Below are 22,931 nucleotides of genomic sequence, written 5' to 3'. Positions count from 1 at the left end.
GCTTGGCGGGCCGCGGCGGTGGAAAGCCGGCGATGACACGTGGCGGCTCCGGACTGGACGGGGCGCGGCGGCGGACGTGTCCGGCGGGTACGGACGCGTCCGGCGGCGCGGAGGGAGAGGGTTAGGGTTTCGTCTGAGATTTCGTTTTTCGGGATGCCCACTCATTTATAGGTAGAGGGGGCTAGGAGACTCCAAATGAGGTGCGGTTTTCGCCCACACGATCGTGATCGAACGACCTAGAGCATGGAAGAGAGTTTGGTGGGCTTTGGGCTGGTTTTGGAGGGGGTTTTTGCTGGATACTCAAATGGACATTGCGGAGGCCCGGTTAACCGTTGGAGTACCAAACGACCTCCGAATGGAACGAAACTTGACCGGTAGACTCCGGGTGGTATATTAAGACCACTTGACAAGCCTCGGTCCATTCCGAGAAAGTTTGACACACGCACATGAAAGAAAACAAGAGGGGTGCACCGGAGGAGATAGGAGCGCCGGATTGGAAAACGGACAACGGGGAAAATGCTCGGATGCATGAGACGAACACGTATGCGAATGCAATGCACATGATGACATGATATGAAAATGCATGACATGAAAAAATACAAAACGAAAGACAAAAACCCGACAACGGAGAAAAAAACAAAACACATAGCCGGAAATGGCAAGAGTCGGAGTTACAAATATGGCAAGTTACATGCGGGGTGTTACAAAGCAGCTCAACAAGATGTGAATACATCAAAATGCTTAAATGAAAAATGGTAACCCCATTTTGAGCTTAAACGATGAGTATGACCTACGATCAAGTGTTCTCACTTGACTCCTCAGTCAATATACTCTAACATAGGTGACTTTGTTGTCGGCCAATTCTAGATGAAGTTCTCTAGTGTTTTTCTGAGTTCTTGTATTTGTCTCCTGCATGTTTGTTCCCCTTCTTTAATAAAAAAATTAATCTAGATCTCTTTATTTTCTCTATTCGTTTCTGCATTCCCTGCATCCAATTCATTGCAAATCTTTTAGTTAATTCCTTGCCAATCTTTGTGAGATCTTATTTGCCTAGTGAGCTGAGATGACAATTGTTCTCTCTCTGTGTTGAACTCGGACTCACCGGTTTGTCTCTTTCAGTCAAATCGAACCACCTCGGTGCCACCGAAGAAAACAACTCGGTGTTACCGATTTCAATGCTGAGAAGACACTTTGCCATTTGCATCCTGCATATTTGTTCCAGCTCCACTCAATGATTCATGTCCTCTACCTGCATCACATTCTATGTGCTGCTTTGTTATGTGAACCAACGACCAAACCTATTCGACTCACATTCCAGAAGAACCCTTCTTGGAAATTGATGTCAAAGGGTGTCACACCCTGATTTTCATGCCACAACACTTAATCTAATAAACATGATAAATTGTGGTTTGGCAAAAACTGTTGAGTGCTTTGGAATTTGCTTGGTTAGATTTTTGTGTGTTGTTTGAAAGTGCTCTAAAAATCAAATAAATTCTCCAACTCTTATACTCCTTCTCCTTGATCCAAAAACCTTTCCAAGTGATCATGCCATGTGTATAGGACATAAAAATATTTTCTTACAAAAATAATTTGGCCAAATAGTATTTTCAAGAATTAGTTTTCCAAAAACCCCTGAATTGAGATTTGCACTGCAAGTACTTAATTAAGGGCGGTAAAAATCTTTCCAAAAATATATTTGACTCCTATTAGATATAGGACACCCACAAACCACAAAAATATAATTTTAACAGTTATTTTCCTATTTTATTTAAAGGCTTTTTCTTAAGTCCAGAAATGGTCTTTAATAGGTTAAAATTATTTTAAAGCTTCAAAAATATTTGATAAAAATCAGGAGAACTCAGTGGACATATATTTTCCATAGATAAGAGTTTCAGCGCATGGTCATGTTCAAAATATTGGACAAACCTCCCAAAACCATTTCTGCCCATTTCAAGGATTTGAAATATTTTTACAAGAAATATTTTCATAAACATCCAAGAAAATTCCATCATGTCACAAATGCCCTATTTGGTGATCTTGCCAAGTCTCATGTCATGGAGAACAGTATAACCCCCTATAACCCCCTAAAACTTTACACTATCAAACTTGTCCAAATGCTCCCATACTTGGTCCACATGATAAGATGGTATAATTATTCATCTATACCAAGTGGCACAAGTTGGAGAACAAGTTAACTTCATCAAAGTGCCCCAAAACCTTTCCTGTCCAGAACCAAATTTGAACAACTTTGCATTGGCAACTTTGCCCAAATGAACTCAATCTTGGTGCAACCTCTTATTTTCTCATGCCATTTGACCATGTCAAGCCTCATGACAAGGGAAGTCCATTTGCTTGCCCAAACCTACATCAAACACCTTCTGGCAGAAATTTAAAATGCATGTCTTGTCCATTTCCACTAATCTCCTTGAGTCCAAATTTGTACCACAGCCTCACGTGATACTCCTCTAACCCCCTGCATCCTTCCCTGCCCGAGAAGCCATGATGAAGGGGGGTGAAAAGCTCTTTTTCCCTCTCTGGACAGCAGCATTTCCACTCTCTCTCAACTCCCTCTCCCCTCCAGTGGATTCCCAGGGCATCCAATGCCATTGCCACATTGTTTACTCCCCCTTGCAGCCGCCAGACGCAAGTGGGCGCGTAAGGACGCGAGAAAAAGCTGTGGGTGCCGGCCATTTGCGCGCTCTGGAGCACCTCAGATTGCTCCCGACCGTTGACGCCACGTCCCCCGACCACCTCGAGCCTCCCCCTTGCGCCAGTCGAGGTGCCGCGACGTCCGCAACACGCCACCATGCTAGCCCCCTCCTTCCCTTCTCTGTCCTGCCCATGCCGCGCGTGCCCAGAGCCGCCAATGCGCGTGCGATCTCGTGGCTCCATCCGGAGCTCTCCCCACTCCTTCTCTCCCTTCCCCTGGCCATAGACCATCTCTACAAATGCCCCGGACACGCACACGCAAGCCCCCGTGACCCCTAGCAACGGCAACGACCTCGCCGGCGCACCCGTCTACGGTGCACCTCGCCCCCTTCTATTTAAGGCCACCCCCGAGCCCCCTCTCTACTCCTTTGGCTCTATCTCCCTCCCGTGCATCCCCTGGACCAACCCACTCCCCTCCTCGCGCCCTCCAACCTCGTCTATGGCCGGAGCCGAGCCTTCGACCACCGCCTAAATTCTCATCGTCCGGGCCCCCTCCTCGCCACCTATGTGTTACTTTGCATCTCTACTGGCCCCGCAGAGCTCCCCCGCACTCCGGTTACTCCTCCTGACAGCCGGAGCGCCGTGCCCGCCATCGCCATCGGCCACGTCCGCCACGGTCGGCGTTCTCCTTGACCTGGTCCTCTTCGGCATGCGTGTGACCCATGGATGGATGCCCCCCTTCGCGCTGACCACGCAGGTGGGTGGAACATCGCCGGAGGCTGCCTAGGTCGCCGGCGCGAGCGACGGCAAGTCGCTCCTGCCGCTGATCTGTTCGAGTGGGGGGAGGGAGACGAACCCGACAACCGGGCCCCCCCTGTCGGTCAGCCAGCAAGGCGGAGTCGCTGGCTAGTGGGCCTCGCCCCGCCCCGTTGAGTGGAGACGGGCTCTGCCTGTCACCGCCTCCGCTCGTGGAAGGCGTACTCCCTCGAGTGTGCCTCCTGCGTCGACAGCCCGCGCGCGGCAGAGCAGCTGGGCCGGCCCGCTGCCTACCTCTCGCCTTGTACGCATGATAAGGGTAAATCCCCCTTTTCCTTTTTCTTTTTCCCAGTAGACTTCCAAAGCACTTAAATAAATCAAATTAACTCCAAATTTGATGATTCAAATTTCTATGGGATCCATAAATCATGATCTATCACATGGTTCTGTTTGCACATTTTTCTAGGAAACTTTTCTTCACACATATTTCATGAAACCCTATTTTCCTATTTTTGTGATGAACTTTAGAAAATCACAGAGAGATCATCCTTGATCCAAATGCCATGATTCAAATTCCTAGATGCTCTTGAGTTCATAACATAGTTTATGAAGATTTTTATTAATACTTTCTGTACCACACAAAATAATGAGCCATTTCTTCATACTTGTCAACTTTGCAAATTCATAGGAAAATCATTTGAACTCCAAATCCAGTGAAACTAACTCCTAGATGCTTCTAAAATCATCCTCTGTTAAATGGGTGCCTTTGCTCATTTTTCAAAAATATGTTTCTGTACACTTCTTGCAAATCCATAAACCCCTTGATTCCATCATATCAAAATGTTTAGGAATATCCACTGACCCAATTCCAATGAAACCACTCTGGTTAATTTTCATATAACCAGAGATGTCCTAGAAAAATCAAATTAATATTTTTAGAGCACTTTTATTTTCTGCCTTGTTGTGTAGCTTATTATGGTTGCTTCCGGAATTGGTTGCGAAGTAGACGGAGTACTTGGAGAAGGACCAGAAGATTGCAAGACTCTGATGAACCTGGCAAGCAGCCCTTTGACCATGTCTATGAAACCCCCTTTTATGCATCTCATATAGCACTTTATTATTGTTGCATCGGAATCATGATGAGATGGTAACACCCTCGGTGGGTTGCCTTTGTTGCTTCCTTGTTGATACTTGCATTGTGCATGACTCTACCTTCCTATGAGGATTATGCGGGTGGGGGTAGATAGGATGCTAAATTAGATGCTACGCAAATGGGACGGGTATGCATGGTAATGGAGGCAAGTATGCTCCCAAAGACTTTTTGAAAACCCCGCGGGTGCCACTATTGCCCGAGGGAGATGTTGAGCTAGGTAACCACTTGACAAAGAAGTGGTGTACCGGAGAAGGATATGTGAGTGTGGTTTATAAAATGGATTGGTTTAAGTTGCGACCGTTATTCCAACCTTACATGTGCAACCACACTACCCTTATATGGGAAAGGGCATTATTGATTACCTAGGTCGATACTAGCTTGGAGCCCGCATTACTAGTGACGGGAGAGTTGTTGGTGCGCTCTCTCGGGACGGGGTCGTGCCAGGTAGGGTGGCCAAGAACATTTTTATGGGGCACCGGACACATCGTTGGTACCTCGTGCCAATGGTATGTGATAAATATGGGAGCGAGGCTCCACAATTGTAAGATGTGAAATGTTGGCACGGGGGTTACTACCAATCGAGTGGACTCCATGTTAGTGTCATCTAGGGAAAGATAGTGATCGGGTGCTTACCCCGGGTACTTGAGGTACCGCGGGTCATGGATGACACGGAAGTTCTCCAGATCTTGTGGGTAAAGTGTGCAACCTCTGCAGAGTGTAAAACTATTCGAATAGGCGTGCCCACGGTCAATGACAGTTGGGTAACCGCTCTTGGGCTACGTCCACATGTTTACGAAACTTGGTGAGTGTGTCTGGATGAGTGGAAAGAACTACTTGGGTCAAGTCAAAGGACTTGACATGATTGAGTTGGTTTGGTGCCCACTCCATTTATGTTGATATCTGTAACCTGTCCTCAGGGTTACTTGAATTCTCATGATGCATACTATGCAAGTTGTTGAACATGTCATAGCACTCAAAACTAGCTTTCTACGAAAATTTACCTATATCATGCATTATTGTGCCTTGAACCAAAACATGGGTTGCTTGCGAGTACATTCAAAGTACTCATTGGCTTGCTACTGGTTATTTTATTGGCCAGGCATGAAAGAACAGGATATGATGAAGAATACTTCGGTGACGAACATGCGAGCTAGGACGCTTCCCAGTCAGAATGCCTGTAGGGTTAAGGCAGATGGCATGGGTCCAAGTTATCGATGAAGATTTCCGCTGCGAAGTTATACTCAAGACTTGACCATAATGGTCCTACTTGTGTAATACGGTATGTATGGATGTAAGACTCTTGTTATTCAGCTTCTGTGTGTTCAGTGAGCATTGATCTCTGGGATCACTGTACATGTGCATTCGGTGATCACGACTTATGAGTCGGGGTCCCCACAGAGCTGGTATCAGAGCCATCCTGACTGTAGGAAGCCTTAGTTAGCATGGTCGTTAGTTAGGGTAAAAATATTTCCAAAACTATTACTAGGTTTCAAAACTATCTATACTTCTCTTCCCTTCTCAGTTTTTCGAAAATTAAGGTATATTTTCCTTATTGATCTCTTCCCCTTCAAAACTTTTGGTCGCTACTACCCTTACGCCCCTGACCACAGGATTCCTTGTAATCCTAGAAGGAGTACACCTTGCCAAACACTCACCCACCTCTTCTGAACACAAGATTGGCGACACCCGAGCAAACGATGCCAACAGAAGATACGTCTTGGAGGAATGAGGACATGAAGACCCAGAGGATGGTGATACCTTTGAATTTGCCCCAGGATGATGCAAACTTGGCCCACGATGATCAGGGCATAGGATATGCAAGATAATGATATACATCGCTAATAGAGCAACCCTGTCCTTATCATTGTTGTATCGGCAACCACCGGTGGATGAGAAGCTCGCCATTAGGTCCGCCTCACTATAGTGAGCAGGAAAACGGTTCTCTTCGTCCCCCGCTCTCGGTGTCGATGTTGTCATCAACGTAACCGACAGGATGGACCTCTACTATGCCTTGTTTATGTCATTGCATAAAGGATTGCTTACGTGGAACCCTTGACACCTTAGAAGGCAAAATGGATTATCATGGTTAAGAAGACAACCGAAGACCGAGTCAATGCCAACTTCGAGGAGCCACCTTCACCCCATCACTTCAACAGGCGAGAAGTCATTGAAGACTCTTCAGGCTCAACCCGGATCGTTTCATCGAACAACTACAAGAGATGTAGCGACACCTGAGGAAAACCCAGAAGACTGCACGAGGCACGGAGCAAAGCACGACTACTGAATCCGAGGACCCCTAGGGTAGGATGAGTCGTGTACCCCCCCCCCCCCTATGCGCAGTCGAGTCCATATGATGGTTCGAATAGAACCATGATTGTGGGTTGCTTGTTTTTATTTGTTTGTGTTTTGATATCAGTCGCTCTTTTTGCCCTAGGCAACAAGTACGCGACAATATCACCTTCCTTATCTTGATGCTTGTGCTTGGCTCTTTTGGCACTTGTTAGTTTGCACCTGCACTATAGAACCCCCTTTAGGCATCCCCCATCTATGCTACTTCCCCTCTCACCTCTTTCATCAACCAAATACCAGCAAGACAAGATGCACCGAGGATTCCACCTCGGCGACCAACTAGCACTGGAGACTTTTGTTGCAGCCTCCTCGACCAAGTGCAACCCCTTAGAATTATGTTTAACCATCCAGGCTAGAAACCCATTCATACACCCTTCGAGACTTCACGAGATACCCCATATCGAATCCTTAACCATGTGCTTAACTCACAAAATTGCAAGAGAACCAGTTAAGCGTCAGTAACCTTGCACATCACTGGGTTCATTATGGAACTAGTGGACATAATGAACGAGCACATTATCATCCTAAGATAGTACCACAACTGGCGATGCCATAGGGTAGACCAAATTGAGGATATATGAACAGAGGACAAATGACTTGATGAGTTTACATCAGTAACCATGAGGGATAATCTGAGATTATTTGGTGAATTATGAGGCTTTCATGTTGATGGATGAACTTGGTGGGATCAGTTAATAGAGTGGCATGACTCTCATTGCCCTAGGTAAATTGGATTTAGTAGGACAATTATGATCGCAAGCTAAAAATTCATGGAAGTATAGGGATTAGTCTTAACCAGGGGATATTGATAGGAGATAGTTGACAATACAAGTATGACTTGGGGTAAACATGTAGGAATTCTAGTTGGACATGAGATTTGGATTTAAGTAGGTGATTCTAGTTGAGTATAGATGCTGAGTAAGTCTACATGGTTCGGAGTAAATTGGATTTAGACTGATGATCTCGATCATGATACCATGTTTCTCGGTGGGCGATAAACTAGGAGATTGGATTAATTGTCGGAGTGGATTTAGGATTCTATATAAGCTTGAACTTGGAGTTTACTTGACCATGATAATGGGAATCGGTGGACTGACTATAGCAAAGATAGCCCTTTCAAGTATTTGTGGATTATAGGGCATTAGAAGATCGTGTGGAACACCATAGACATTGGATTTATGGAACCTATGGATCATGTAGTTATTAGTCTAGTTAATGGGCTGTGAAGTTGATCCATAGGAAGGAAACAAGATCTTGGAGTGGCATACGACATGTTTCCTTAGGATAGAGATGCACTACCTTGGACCTTGGGAGAATAGGATGAGCACTTGGATTTTCATGTTTAACTCAAGCTTGGAAGCTTGTATACCCATGGATTCATAGGGGTAGACATACATACGAGTTCGGGGATCGTAGACATGTATGATTTTGTTAAACCTCCTCTCGAGAGTCATAAGGATATGAATACCATGAGTGATGAATGGAGTTGACCTACACAAGATGATTCTTTTGGTAATATGATGTGATTTGTTTGAAGGACTAGGTAGAACTATTGGCATCTCAGAAACTGTGCTCAAGGATAGGATGATAAACATTCACACGCACCGTAGAATCCTTGAAACCCTAAAACCCTACCAAGCCACAACATGGTCGGATCATGACCATGAGCTTTGGTTCTAGGTCAAGTAGACCCTGGCCAACACTCAACCATGACCACCACCAATACCCCATCCTACTTTAGGTACCTCATGAACAAAGTCTTCATGGAGTGCTTGGACAAGTTGGTTTTCATCTTTATTTTGGTAACATACTTATCCATCCGAAGACAGAAGAAGAATCGTTGAGCTGGTCAAGCAACATCTGAATATCATCATGTCTAGGAGGAAGAACTATACCAACCACCTTCGCCAAGAAGTAAACTTCCGCATCGAAGACCAGGTGTATCTACAAGCCACTCCTCTCTAAGGAACCAAGCATTTCCATGACAAAGAAACCCACACCAAGATTTAACAACCCCCTCTGAGATTGCTACGAGACGAGAAGACAGTTACCAGCTAGAGTTACCACCTGAGTTATCCACTGTGCACAGCATTTTTCCATGCGACACACCTCGTAAGTGTTTCCAGCTTCCTAACTAGCCCGATCTCTACGAGGGCGTCGACCACCGAGCCATCGACCCCTAGCCCAATCAATCCTACCGCGAGCTACCCATTAGCAACCTGGATCAAGAAGAACGTTGTACACGAAGCCACACCATCAAGTACTTCAAGTTCAATGGAGCACCACACGGAAGTAGAAGCAACATGAGGACTTGAAGACTACCCCAGATCCAAGTTTCCCTATCCCTTCCGCGCCTAGTTTGGGAATCTCGAGGACGAGATTCTTGTAAGGGGGGTAGGTCTGTCACACCCTGATTTTCATGCCACAACACTTAATCTAATAAACATGATAAAATGTGGTTTGGCAAAAACTTTTGAGTGCTTTGGAATTTGCTTGGTTTGATTTTTGTGAGTTGTTTGCAAGTGCTCTAAAAATCAAATAAATTCTCCAACTCTTATACTCCTTCTCCTTGATCCAAAAACCTTTCCCACTGATCATGCCATGTGTATAGGACATAAAAATATTTTCTTACAAAAATAATTTGGCTAAATAGTATTTTCAAAAATTAGTTTTCCAAAAACCCCTGAATTGAGATTTGCACTCCAAGTACTTAATTAAGGGCAGTAAAAATCTTCCCAAAAATATATTTGACTCCTATTAGATATAGGACACCCCCAAACCACAAAAATATACTTTTAACAGTTATTTTCCTATTTATTTAAAGGCTTTTTCTTAAGTCCAGAAATGGTCTTTAATAGATTAAAATTATTTTAAAGCATCAAAAATATTTGATAAAAATCAGGAGAACTCAGTGGACATATATTTTCCATATATAAGAGTTTCAGCACATGGTCATGTTCAAAATATTGGACAAACCTCCCAAAACCATTTCTGCCCATCTCAAGAATTTGAAATATTTTTACAGGAAATATTTTCATAAACATCCAAGAAAATTCCATCATGTCTCAAATGCCCTATTTGGTGATCTTGCCAAGTCTCATGTCATGGAGACCAGTATAACCCCCTGAAACCGTCTCAAAACCATTTCTGTCCTTTTTCAAGTTTGAACAACTTTACATTATCAAACTTGTCCAAATGCTCCCATTCTTGGTCCACATGCTAAATTGGTCTAATTATTCATCTATACCAAGTGGCACAAGTTGGAGAACAAGTTAAATTGATCAAAGTGCCCCAAAACCCTTCCTGTCCAAAACTAAATTTGAACAACTTTACATTGGCAACTTTGCCCAAATGAACTCAATCTTTGTGGAACCTCTTATTTTCTCATGCCATTTGACCATGTCAAGCCTCATGACAACGGAAGTCCATTTGCTAGCCCAAACCTACATCAAACACCTTCTGGCAGAAATTTAAAATGCATGTCTTGTCCATTTCCACTAATCTCCTTGAGTCCAAATTTGTACCACAGCCTCATGTGATACTCCTCTAACCCCCTGCATCTTTCACTGCCCGAGAAGCCATGATGAAGGGGGGTGAAAAGCTCTTTTTCCTCTCTGGACAACAGCATTTCCACTCTCTCTCAACTCCCTCTCCCCTCCAGTGGATTCCCAGGGCATCCAATGCCATTGCCACATTGTTTACTCCCCCCTGCAGCTTCCAGACGCAAGTGGGCGCGTGAGGACGCGAGAAAAAGCCGCAGGTGCCGGCCATTTGCACGCTCTGGAGCACGTCAGCGTGCTCCCGACCGTTGATGCCGCGTCCCACGACCACCTCGAGCCTCCCCCTTGCGCCAGTCGAGGTGCCTCGACGTCCGCAACACGCCACCATGCTGGCCCCCTCCTTCCCCTCTCTGTCCTACCCGTGCCCGCCAACGCCATCGGCCACGTCCGCCACGGTCGGCGTTCTCCTTGACCTGGTCCTCTCCGACATGCGTGTGACCCATGGATGGATGCGCCCCTTCGCGCTGACCACGCGGGTGGTGGAACGTCGCCGGAGGCTGCCTGGGTCGCTGGCGCGAGCGACGGCAAGTCGCTCCTGCCACTGATCTGTTCGAGCGGGGGGAGGGAGACGAACCCGAGAGTCAGGGCCCCCTGTCCGTCAGCCAGGAAGGCGGAGCCGCTGGCTAGTGGGCCTCGCCCCGCCCCGTTGAGTGGAGACGGGCTCTGCCTGTCACCGCCTCCGCTCGGGGAAGGCGTACTCCCTCGAGTGCGCCTCCTGCGTCGATAGACCGCGCGCGGCCGAGCAGCTGGGCTGGCCCGCTGCCCATCTCTCGCCTTGCGCGCATGATAAGGGTAAAGCCCCCTTTTCCTTTTTCTTTTTCCTAGTAGACTTCAAAAGCACTTAAATAATTCAAATTAACTCCAAATTTGATGATTCAAATTTCTAGGGGATCCATAAATCATGATCTATCACATGGTGTTGTTTGCACATTTTTCCAGGAAACTTTTCTTCACACATATTTCGTGAAACCCTATTTTCCTATTTCTGTGATGAACTTTAGAAAATCACAGAGAGATCATCCTTGATCCAAATGCCATGATTCAAATTCCTAGATGCTCTTGAGTTCATAACATAGTTTATGAACATTTTTATTAAAACTTTCTGTACCCACCCAATAATGAGCCATTTCTTCATACTTGTCAACTTTGCAAATTCATAGGAAAATCATTTGAACTCCAAATCCAGTGAAACCAACTTCTAGATGCTTCTAAAATCATCCTTTGTTAAATGGGTGCCTTTGCTCATTTTTCAAAAATATGTTTCTGTACACTTCTTGCAAATCCATAAACCCCTTGATTCCATCATATCAAATTTTTTAGGAATATCCACTGACCCAATTCCAATGAAACCACTCTGGTTAATCTTCATATAACCAGAGATGTCCTAGAAAAATCAAATTAATATTTTTAGAGCACTTTTATTTTCTGCCTTGTTGTGTTGCTTATTATGGTTGCTTCCGGCGTTAGTTGACGAAGTAGACGGAGTACTTGGAGAAGGACCAGAAGATTTCAAGACTCTGATGAACCAGGCAAGCAGCCCTTTGACCATGTCTATGAAACCCCCTTTTATGCATGTCATATAGCACTTTATCATTGTTGCATCGGAATCATGATGAGATGGTAACCACTTCGGTGGGTTGCCTTCGTTGCTTCCTTGTTGATACTTTCATTGTGCATGACCTGACCTTCCTATGAGGGTTATGCGGGTGGGAGTAGATAGGATGCTAAATTAGATGCTATGCAGATGGGAGGGGTACGCATGGTAATGGAGGCAAGTATGCTCCCAAAGACTTTTTGAAAACCCCGCGGGTGCCACTAATGCCCGAGGGAGATGTTGAGCTAGGTAACCACTTGACAAAGAAGTGGTGTACCGGAGAAGGATATGTGAGTGTGGTTTCAAAAACGGATTGGTTTAAGTTGCGACCGTTATTCCAACCTTACATGCGCAACCACACTACCCTTATATGGGAAAGGGAATTATTGATTACCTAGGCCGATACTAGCTTGGAGCCCACATTACTAGTGAGGGGAGAGTTGTTGGTGCGCTCTCTCGGGACGGGGTCGTGCCAGGTAGGGCGGCCAAGAACATTTTTATGGGGCACCGGACACACCGTTGGTACCCCGTGCCAGTGGTATGTGATAAATATGGGAGCGAGGCTCCACAATTGTAAGATGTGAAATGTTGGGCACGGGGGTTACTACCAATCGAGTGGACACCATGTTAGTGTCGTCTAGGGAAAGATAGTGATCGGGTGCTTACCCGGGGTACTTGAGGTACCGCGGGTCGTGGATGACACGGAAGTTCCCCCGATCTTGTGGGTAAAGTGTGCAACCTCTGTAGAGTGTAAAACTATTCGAATAGCCGTGTCCACGGTCAAGGACAGTTGGGTAACCGCTCTTGGGCTATGTCCACATCTTTACGAAACTTGGTGAGTGTGTATGGATGATTTAAAGAACTACTTGGGTCAAGTCAAAGTACTTGACACGGTTGAGTTGGTTTGGTGCCCACTCCATTTATGTTGATATCCGTAACCTGTCCTCAGGGTTACTTGAATTCTCATGATGCATGCTATGCAAGTTGTTGAACATGTCATAGCACTCAAAACTAGCTTTCTGCAAAAATTTACCTATATCATGCATTATTGTGCCTTGAACCAAAACATGGGTTGCTTCCGAGTACATTCAAAGTACTCATTGGCTTGCCACTGGTTATTTTATTGGCCAGGCATGAAAGAACAGGATATGATGAAGAATACTTCAGTGACGAACATGCGAGCTAGGACGCTTCCCAGTCAGAATGCCTGTAGGGTTAAGGCAGATGGCATGGGTCCAAGTTATCGATGAAGATTTCCGCTGCAAAGTTATACTCAAGACTTGACCATAATGGTCCTACTTGTGTAATACGGTATGTATGGATGTAAGACTCTTGTTATTCAGCTTCTGTGTGTTCAGTGAGCATTGATCTCTGGGATCACTGTACGCGTGCATTCGGTGATCACGACTTATGAGTCGGGGTCCCCACAAAGGGGGAGAGAGAGATCACATCAAAGCTTAATCACATCAAAGGGAGAGAAAGACCCTATGGGAAGAAAAGATTTCTTAGCCTTCCCAGATGCTTGGTATTCAAAGAGGAGATAAGTCACATGTCTTTAAGAGGGGAAAAGACATGTTAGTATATGTTATGATTGTTTTGTTCCGTTTTTCTTGTTTTGCTCTGATTTTCTTTTCTCTACCTTCTCCCTGTACCCCATATAAGATTCAGGGGGAGAAAGACATCTAAGGGAAGGAAATCTTCGAATTCATTGCATATCTTTACTCTTTGGGAACATGTCTATATCCAATAGAGTACCTAATACTCACTCTCCACATGTCATGCCAATCTTGGTACTCTTGTGGTTTGTTGTTCTTGCGCTGTTTAGTAGATGTTTCTATGTTATCTAACCTTGTTTACTCAGGTTCATCTCCTCCAAAGCCAGCTCAAGACCACAAGGTAAGTATATGCATTACACTCATGTGCATGATGATCTATTGGTACTGTACATATTGTTTGCAAGAAGGACTCATAAACAAGAAGGTACATTTCCTATATTCACACCATTTGCTCTGATGCATATAGCCAAGATACACGTAACTCATTGCTTGCTCTGTCATGCTTATGCATTCACATGTTCTTTCATTACATATTTACATGATTGCATACATGTAGGGGGAGCATATGCATTTTACATGTCCTTCCAAAGCTTTACTTGCTATGCTCTATATCCTTATCTAAAGCTTTGATGTATGTTGTCATCAATTACCAAAAAGGGGGAGATTGAAAGCACAAATGCTCCCTGGGTGATTTTGGTAATTAATGTCAACATATCTCTTGTTGGACTAATATTTTCATCTAGTATATTTCAGATGAGTTCAACAGTCGAGTGGCTTGGACGAGAGGATGTGGAACCCCATCAAGATACTAAGAACAGAAGATTGGCAAAAGCTCAAAAGCTCAAGACTCTACATTTTCATTTTAGTGATCGAAGATCACATTGAGTCCATAGGAAAGCCAATACTATTAAAAGCGGATGAGATGTTGCTTAATGGCTTGCTTGCTCAAAGTGCTTAGTGATATGATCCAAAGCCCTTAACCACTTTCTCATATCCACATATGTCCTAAACCTAAAGTCAAACTCGGCCGCACCAATTTTATCTATCTGGCGCCACCTAGTTCATTTGACATAGCCACTTACAGAAACCCTAATCAATTCGGTCTCACCGATGGGATCTCGGTCTCACCGAGATGGGCTTGCAAACTCTGTGTTGCCTGTTGCAATTATTTCGGTCTCACCGAGATATGCAATCGGTCCCACTGAGTTTGCTTGACCAACTCTCTTTTTTGCTTATTACCAAAATTGGTCTCACCGAGTTTGTATAATCGGACAAACCGAGTTGAGGTTTTACCCTAACCCTAGCACATCGGTCCCACCGAGTTCATCATATCGGTCCCACTGAAAATCCTAACATTCACATTTTAAACTAAATTGGTCTGACCGAGTTTGAGTATTCGGTCCCACCAAGTTTGGTGAATTGTGTGTAACGGCTAGATTTTGTGTGGCGGCTATATATACCCCTCCACCCTTCCTTCATTCGTGAGGAGATCCATCAGAACGTTCCTACACTTCCAGCATTCATTTTTTGAGAGAGAACCACCTACTCATGTGTTGAGACCAAGATATTCCAATCCAACCACAAGAATCTTGATCTCTAGCCTTCCCCAAGTTGCTTTCCAATCAAATTATCTTTCCACCAAATCCAAATCTGTGAGAAAGAGTGGAGTGTTGGGGATACTATCATTTGAAGCACAAGAGCAAGGAGTTCATCATCAACACACCATCTATTACCTTTTGGAGAGTGGTGTCTCCTAGATTGGTTAGGTGTCACTTGGGAGCCTCCGTCAAGATTGTGGAGTTGAACCAAGGAGTTTGTACGGTCAAGGAGATCACCTAGTTCGTGAAGTTCTACCCTAGTGAGGCAAGTCCTTCGTGGGCAATGGCCATGGTGGGATAGACAAGGTTGCTTCTTCGTGGACCCTTTGTGGGTGGAGCACTCCGTGGACTCACGCAACCGTTACCATTCGTGGGTTGAAGTCTCCATCAACGTGGATGTACGATAGCACCACCTATCGGAACAACGGAAAAAATCCTTGTGTCTCCAATTGCTTTGCACACTCCAATCCCATCACTTAATTTCTTGCAAATTGCATGCTTTACTTTCCGCTGCGCATATACTCTTGCCATGCTTGCTTACAATGTATTGTAATGTTTAAACTTGTGCTAAAACTCCACCTTAACTAGAAGACTTAAAAATGCTACTTTCTTTGTTGAGGGTCTAATCACCCCCCTCTACACACCTCTTCTTGATCCTTTCAGTAATACGGTAACCGGACTTCATAATACGCTCATTACTGTCACTATATACGTATTGCGGTGATAATACGGTCACTTGCTCATCATTCAGGATCGGATTGCACTCTGTTGACCGGCCAAATATTCTGCATGGCACTATGTTGACTAGTTAAATTGACCATGTTCCTTGTGGGTCCCACCTGTCAGTTTGCATAGAAAAAGGTCAGTTAAACACCAATTTACGTAGGCGCGACAAGACTCCAACCCGTGCGCGGGAACCACCTAGTTGTGTATGTGTCTGTCATGGCCTGATGTGTGCGCATGCACGGGTAGGTTGAGCACTTGAGCGTGAGAGTGTGTGTTGGTCGTGCGGTGTGTGCATGCATGCGTGCGTGTGTGCGTGTGAGTGTTGCGTGCATGCGTGGCTGTGTGTTTACGTGTGACTGTTGCATTCGTGCGTGGCTACGTGTGTTCGTGTGAGTGTTGCGTGCATGCAGTTCGTGTGCATGCGTGCGCGTGTGTATAATCACCACACCAGCTCCTGTGTGTTAAAACAGACGACTCAACATACCAATACAAGGCCACCTTATCCACTGTGCCCACGGTCATGACTTCGAACCCCCGTCCAATAATTTTTATCATTTATTTTCATTCTTATACACGCTGACAGGTGGGCCCAATGGTAGTGAGATAATGTGATGCAACACTAGAGGTGCCACGTGGAGCGTTTAACTAGTCACTAGTCATGTCTTGAGCAAATAAAGAGCTGTACGGTGAGCCCGTGACTATATAATAACCACAAAACGTAAATGGTGACCGTAATGAGTGGATTCTGAAGTCCAATGTACGTATCGTACTTTTGCTTCAAATACAATGATCGTCACTATATATATCGTCTGCGAAAGATGAAACATGCGTGAATATGTTGGGGGCGTACTTTTAGAGGACCTCGAGATAGTTTGTGTGCGTACGTGAAAGGGGCGTAGAGGGGGTGTATGCGATGGAGAGAGATATGCTCCTCGTTTCTCTTTATTATGACTAACTTTATATATAGTATAAAATATAAAAATTCACAGTGCGGAATAGATATCATTGTGGGCACCATGCAATGCAAATTAACGTTCATACTCCTCCATATAACTTTGTAATGTTGTATATATGTAGAAATTCTAAAATAATTTTTCAGCCACACTTTGTGTGGTTTTATTCAAAAGGAATGTTGTATGCGAAATAAACGTGAAGAGAGGGCTTTTTCGATCAATGGGGTACGTGATGTAACATGTGTGAATGTGTAGTTGACGTATTTGGCAGGACCTAGAGAGGTATGTGTATTTATTACGTATTCAAGAGAGGCATGTATAGAAGGGCCGGCGGTGGGGTGGGATGTGGGAGAGATAGCACGAGAAATAAGAGAGGTCTAGAGAAAGAGACGAATAGGATGCCACGGTGAGAGATGCCCTTGAGTGTGTATATGCAAGGTGGGAGGGGATAGAGGCACGAGGAGAAAATATTTTATGTGGTGTCTATGTTGGTATGTCTGGGTGTGAGAAGATAATGAGACCAGGGGGCAGAGGGTGTGTCACCGTGTGAGGTCTGGTGGGCCGAGGTGAGGCCCTTGGTTTGGTTCTGTCCTGCGCTACATTGGTCGGCCCATGACGCATTTAGGGAGACCCATGGAGGACTAGTCGTACAAGAAAAAGATAGCAGAGTCGTGAAGGACTCTGTGCCCACTGACAAAGCCGGATATGATTTGTAACCCTAGGTTCTCAGACTAAGGTAACTTCTTATCTTTGATATTACTATTAATCCAAAATCTAACTTTAAGGGGCATCCTAAAGAATGCTCTGCTAGAATCATATTCGTCAATTAGGAAGAGAGGTGGAGATAATGCGTGAGAGACAGACCTAAAGATAATGTGCGTGCGGGAGACACGTAGGCATGTGTATGTATGTAGAAAGGGTCTGTTCGCACATGAACACGTCACCGTGTACCTCCAACGCTGAGGGTGATGCACCACAGCTCACGTCGAAGGGGATCGAACTGGCAATGCGATACGCAGGACAGCTGGTGGATGCTTTTGTAGACCCGAAACCCCACGCGCCCGGGAGGGACCCCGTCTGGACGCGCGACGGCGATGGGGTACCATAGGTCGGCCTGGCCCCCCCTAGGGCTTCGAGGTTCGCCGGCCTGCAAAAAGAAGAATAGACGAAGAACGAGGAAGAAGATGAACTAGGGTTAAGGAGAAACGATAAAAGATAAAAAGTAAAAGTGGTAGATGATAGATCGATTGTGTGTTGTTCAATCGGCCGTCACACCTTAGGTATATAAGAGGTGGCTGGACTTCCCATGCAAGGAAAAGGTTTGGATTCACGGCCAAAACCCTAGTCAAATTCGGATTGATTTTGTCTGAACTTTCCAAAACTATTCGGTCTAAAACTGGCTGCACCTTGCGGGTTTTGTTTGAGGTGGTAAACGACCCCGGATGGAAACAAGCCCAAAAGCAATCTTGACCGTTTCGACGAGAACAACAACTTTCATATTGAACTTTTTTGATCAGAGGTCATCTCGAGGGTCAAATCTCTCGCGGAAAACAGGCTACTATTCATGCTACCCATCACACACAGTGGCTGATGGGGTGCGCCACTTTTGGCTCGTGACGGGGTTATATTCTGATGGCTCTAACTTTTACATACGAACTCGGATTGGGACTATGTTTATATCAAAATCGACCATTTCGATGAGTCGAAGACAATGTGTGTAGAACTATTTTTTATTTGAGGCCATCTTGGAGGCTTAATTGGCTGAATAATACTTCGAATACAAAATCTGAGTACTTCGAGTATAGTTTTGGCCCTCAAGATGAGACCGGATAGCGATGGCCCAAACTTCAAATATGTTCATGTCGACAATACAAAACTTTTTCATGTAGACTATTTCTCCATTTGAGTTCATCTTAATTAAGTTCTTGACCATGCCAAAATTGGGTGTCAACACATGCGCCCCTCTTTTTGGGTAAAACTTGTGTGCCGAAAAATAACTTGCACGTGGTTTGTTCTAAGCACGATGTCAACACTCCATCAGCCATTTATATGTGCTTAGGACGTTAAGTATATATCGGCCATTTTATTTCTAGGGCGATAATTGTGTATCGGCCATTTAAATTAGCAACAAAAGTGAAGCTAATCGAACGTATGATGATTTGGTAATACCGTTTCATGATGTAAGAAATTATATTGCATCCATGGATTAAAATAAACCCATTGAGGATAACCGATCATACCTGATGATGAATTCCATGGCATAGGCATTAATGGCATAGTTTAAGAATGATAATGTGTGGACCGAAGATATTGAAACCTTCGGCATGGTCCTTCAAAGTTTTCACTCTTTTCCTTCTTCACCTTTGCCGCACTTCTTGTAATGAAGCTTGCACATAATTCTTATTTTGAGTACCTCCTTTGGGAACCCATGCCATGTTCCTTTCTTCGAGTTCTTGTGCAGTAAGTTTTTGTAATTTCTTCTTTTGCCAATATGATAAGTCGAGTGGGCACCCCGGCTGCGATTTTGTTTGAAGCAATGGCAATTCTTGTTTTACCTTGTGCACTCTCAACTTCTTCTCTTCAGACTTGGCACTTGATTGACTTGTCTCGTTGCCTTTAGTAGCCAATGACAATACTTTAATTGGCTCTTTGTTATTTGAGATCAAATCTGAAGTAGCACACTTACGACCATCTTTCTTGACCCGGTACACTTGCTTGACCACTTCTTTCTTGATCCTTGAGCTCCAGACCGATTCCTTACGATTGAAATGGTCTTTGACGTGTGATTGTTCATCAAAGGTTGATCTTTTTGGAGTTGCATAATGTCGGTGAGATGGTCTAAAATAAGATGGATAATGTGCCCTTGTATCAAACATGTCCCATGATGGATGTTGATTTACATGGGCATAGGGGGGGTATCCACGACATTGGCATTGGATCTTGATGCTTTTGCATTAGTTGGCCCATAAGCATTGTCCTCCTCACCTATTTCCTGATATTTTTTCAATAGTTGCGCGAATGTGACTTTCGGCTTTTTACCTTTGTGCTTACCTCAGCATTGCTTTCTTTGCTTGTGCTTGCACCGATCTTTGGATTTTCTTGTTGCCCTCCAGTACTTGGTGTCTTTTGCGCAACTTTGATGGAATTTTCGCCTTCAAGAATATTTTCATTGTGCTCTTGAACAACTTCTTTACTTGAAAACTTGATCCCATCATCTACAGTTTTTACTTTCTCATGTTTAGATTGATTGGCTTGAAGCAGCCGATGCAAAAGTCATTTGCCATGAGGACCAATACGAATAAAGTAGTCATCTCTTGGTGTCTCAACAAATTTTAATCGTCCTTCAAGAATGGCTGATTTCACTATTTAACGAAACATGTTGCAATCCTCAAAATTATGTTTGGACGAATGATGCAACCTACAATACGTTCGTCCTTGAATTGATGGCTTGACATGGTGATCAACAATTCTTATGTAATTATTTTACATCAGCAAATCAAATATTTGATCAGACATGCCTGAATTGAAGGTAAACTCTTTATTCTCTAGCCGATCTTGCTCTGAGAACGGCTTTGAAGTTAAGCAAATGAATGGTTTAAATTTTGCATTACCCCATTCGGCTATGCATTGTGTTTTGCACTCTATCTCCGATGTTTTTGAAAAGCAAATTATACTATCATCAGTTTTCTCAACAGAGTGTAACATTGGCTTTAAATTTCTGAAATCAAAGTAGTTAGAACATACATGTCTGAACTGAGGCCATGCGTAAGCCAAGTATGAAGCATGCAAAGCTACCCAATTAGATATGAATTTTAAATAAAGCAATGGGAAAACTTTTGCTGCAATAGTAAATCACTAGCGGTCTTTGTAAATGGCACAATAGGTCGACCGATATGTTCTATAACAGTTTTGTTGCTAACAAGTAAATTACCCTTCACCATTTGTCTTTCAAAATCACTCATAATAAAGTTGTGACCAAATCTGAAAATAGGTAAATCAATTCATAGACATACCTCTTCATACACGTTGGTAGAGCGTGATGGTTGTATCGCTTGAATAATACTATGTTTCACTTTTGAATAACTCTCCAATGCCGTGGCATCCTCTTTTTCTTTGATATATTCGGTACACATACTATTTGATTCGGATTTTTCAATAACCGAATTTTCTTTGTTACATGAATCAATACTTTTCTCTTTTTGAATTTGCAAGGCTTCGCGCTCTTGTCTTATTTTAGCTCACATCTCAGTTTGGCGAGTTCTAAACTTTTTCATCTCAATTTGCATCCACTCCTCATGAGATTGCCCCCCAATGCTTTGAGACTCTTTTGGCAATGAGGTACCGAAACTTTGCAATTGTTTAGTGGGTACATTGGTTGCTACAAAACAACGCGAGTGCATCATTTGCACAACTCTTGCTTTTTACAGCAACAAAGTCATGAGGCTTCCCGCCATCTATTAGTTCCTGGCGAATAGCCTTGCACAAATCCCAAGAGAATGTAAGCTTCTTTCTCAATTACCCAATCTTGATACGATTGCCCCCCGATGCTTTTAGACTCTTTCGGCAATGAGATGTTGCCAAAAGTCTGTAATTGTGTTGGGGGGGGGGGGGACATGATATGCCATGGTAGTAGGTGAAGGCATTTGTGGTCCTGTAAAAGTTTCACTTATTCGGCCATGACCATGAAGGTGCGGAGCCGAATTATGAACATCAACAGTTGCGTATGCTGCCAGAAAATTAGTAGCATGAGGTGTAGCATATGATGTTTGAGGGTAATTGGCCGAATAACTAGTAGTAGCATGGCCAATTCCCCTATCCACCAGCACGTTTGGATTAACATACTGCAACTTCACGTCAAAGGGGATCCGACCGGCCACAAGATACGCGGGACAGCCGACGGATGCTTTTGTAGACACGAAACCCCACACGTCTGGGAGGGACCCCGTCTGGACGCGCGACGTCTATGGGCTGCCCTAGGTCAGCCTGACCGCCCCTAGGGCCTCGAGGTTCGCCGCCCTACAACAAGAATAACAGACGAAGAACGAGGAAGAAGAAGAACTAGGGTTAAGAAGAAATGATAAAAGATAAAAAGTAAAAGTGGTAGATGATAAATCGACTGTGTGTTGTTCAATCGGCCGTCACCAATTAGGTATATAAGAGGCGGATGGATTTCCCGTGCAAGGAGATGGTTTGGATTCACGTCCAAAACCCTAGTCAAATTCGGATTGATTTTGTCCTAACTTTCCAAAACTATTCGGTCTAAAACTGGCTGCACCTTGTGGGTCTTTTTGGAGCTGGTAAACGACCTCGCATGGAAACGAGCCCAAAAGAAATCTTGGCCATTCCAACGAGACGAACAACTTACATTTGAATGTTTTTGATCGGAGGTCATCTCGAGGGTCAAATCGCTCGCACAAAACAGGCAACTATTCGCGCTTCCCATCAGACACAGTGGCCGATGGGGCGCGCCACTTTTAGCTCGTGATAGTGTTGTATTTGGATGGCTCTAACTTTTGCATATGAACTCGGATTGGGATGATTGTTATATCAAAATCGACCACTTCGATGGGACGAAGACAATTAACGTAGAAAGGTTTTTCATATGAGGCAATCTTGGAGTGTTAATTGGCCGAATAATACTCTGAATACAAAATCTGAGTACTTCTAGTATAGTTTTGGCCCTCGAGATGAGATCGGATGGCGATGGCCCAAACTTCAAAGATGTTCACGTCGAGAATCCGGAACATTTTCGTGTAGACCATTTCTCCATTTGAGGTCATCTTAATAAGTTCTTGACCACGCCAAAATTTGGTGTCAACAGGGTCGATGGGGATTGTGCGTGTGCATGCTTGTGAGAGGAAGAGTGCTTGTGATAAAGGTTAGTGAAAATAGTCGTAAATGGTTACGAGAGGGAGGGAGGATTATATCGAGAGCATGTCTGCAAGAAAGACACCTCGGGGGAGAGTGTGTGAGCATGTGTGATAGACCACCGATGGATATACACCGTGTGCGCATATGTGTGAGAGAGAAAGTTAGC

The sequence above is a fragment of the Triticum aestivum genome, chromosome 4D (genome assembly GCF_018294505.1).
Source record: "Triticum aestivum cultivar Chinese Spring chromosome 4D, IWGSC CS RefSeq v2.1, whole genome shotgun sequence".
Taxonomy (NCBI): Eukaryota; Viridiplantae; Streptophyta; class Magnoliopsida; order Poales; family Poaceae; genus Triticum; species Triticum aestivum.
The sequence above is the reverse complement of the archived record's forward strand: the minus strand, read 5'-3'. Positions refer to the sequence as shown.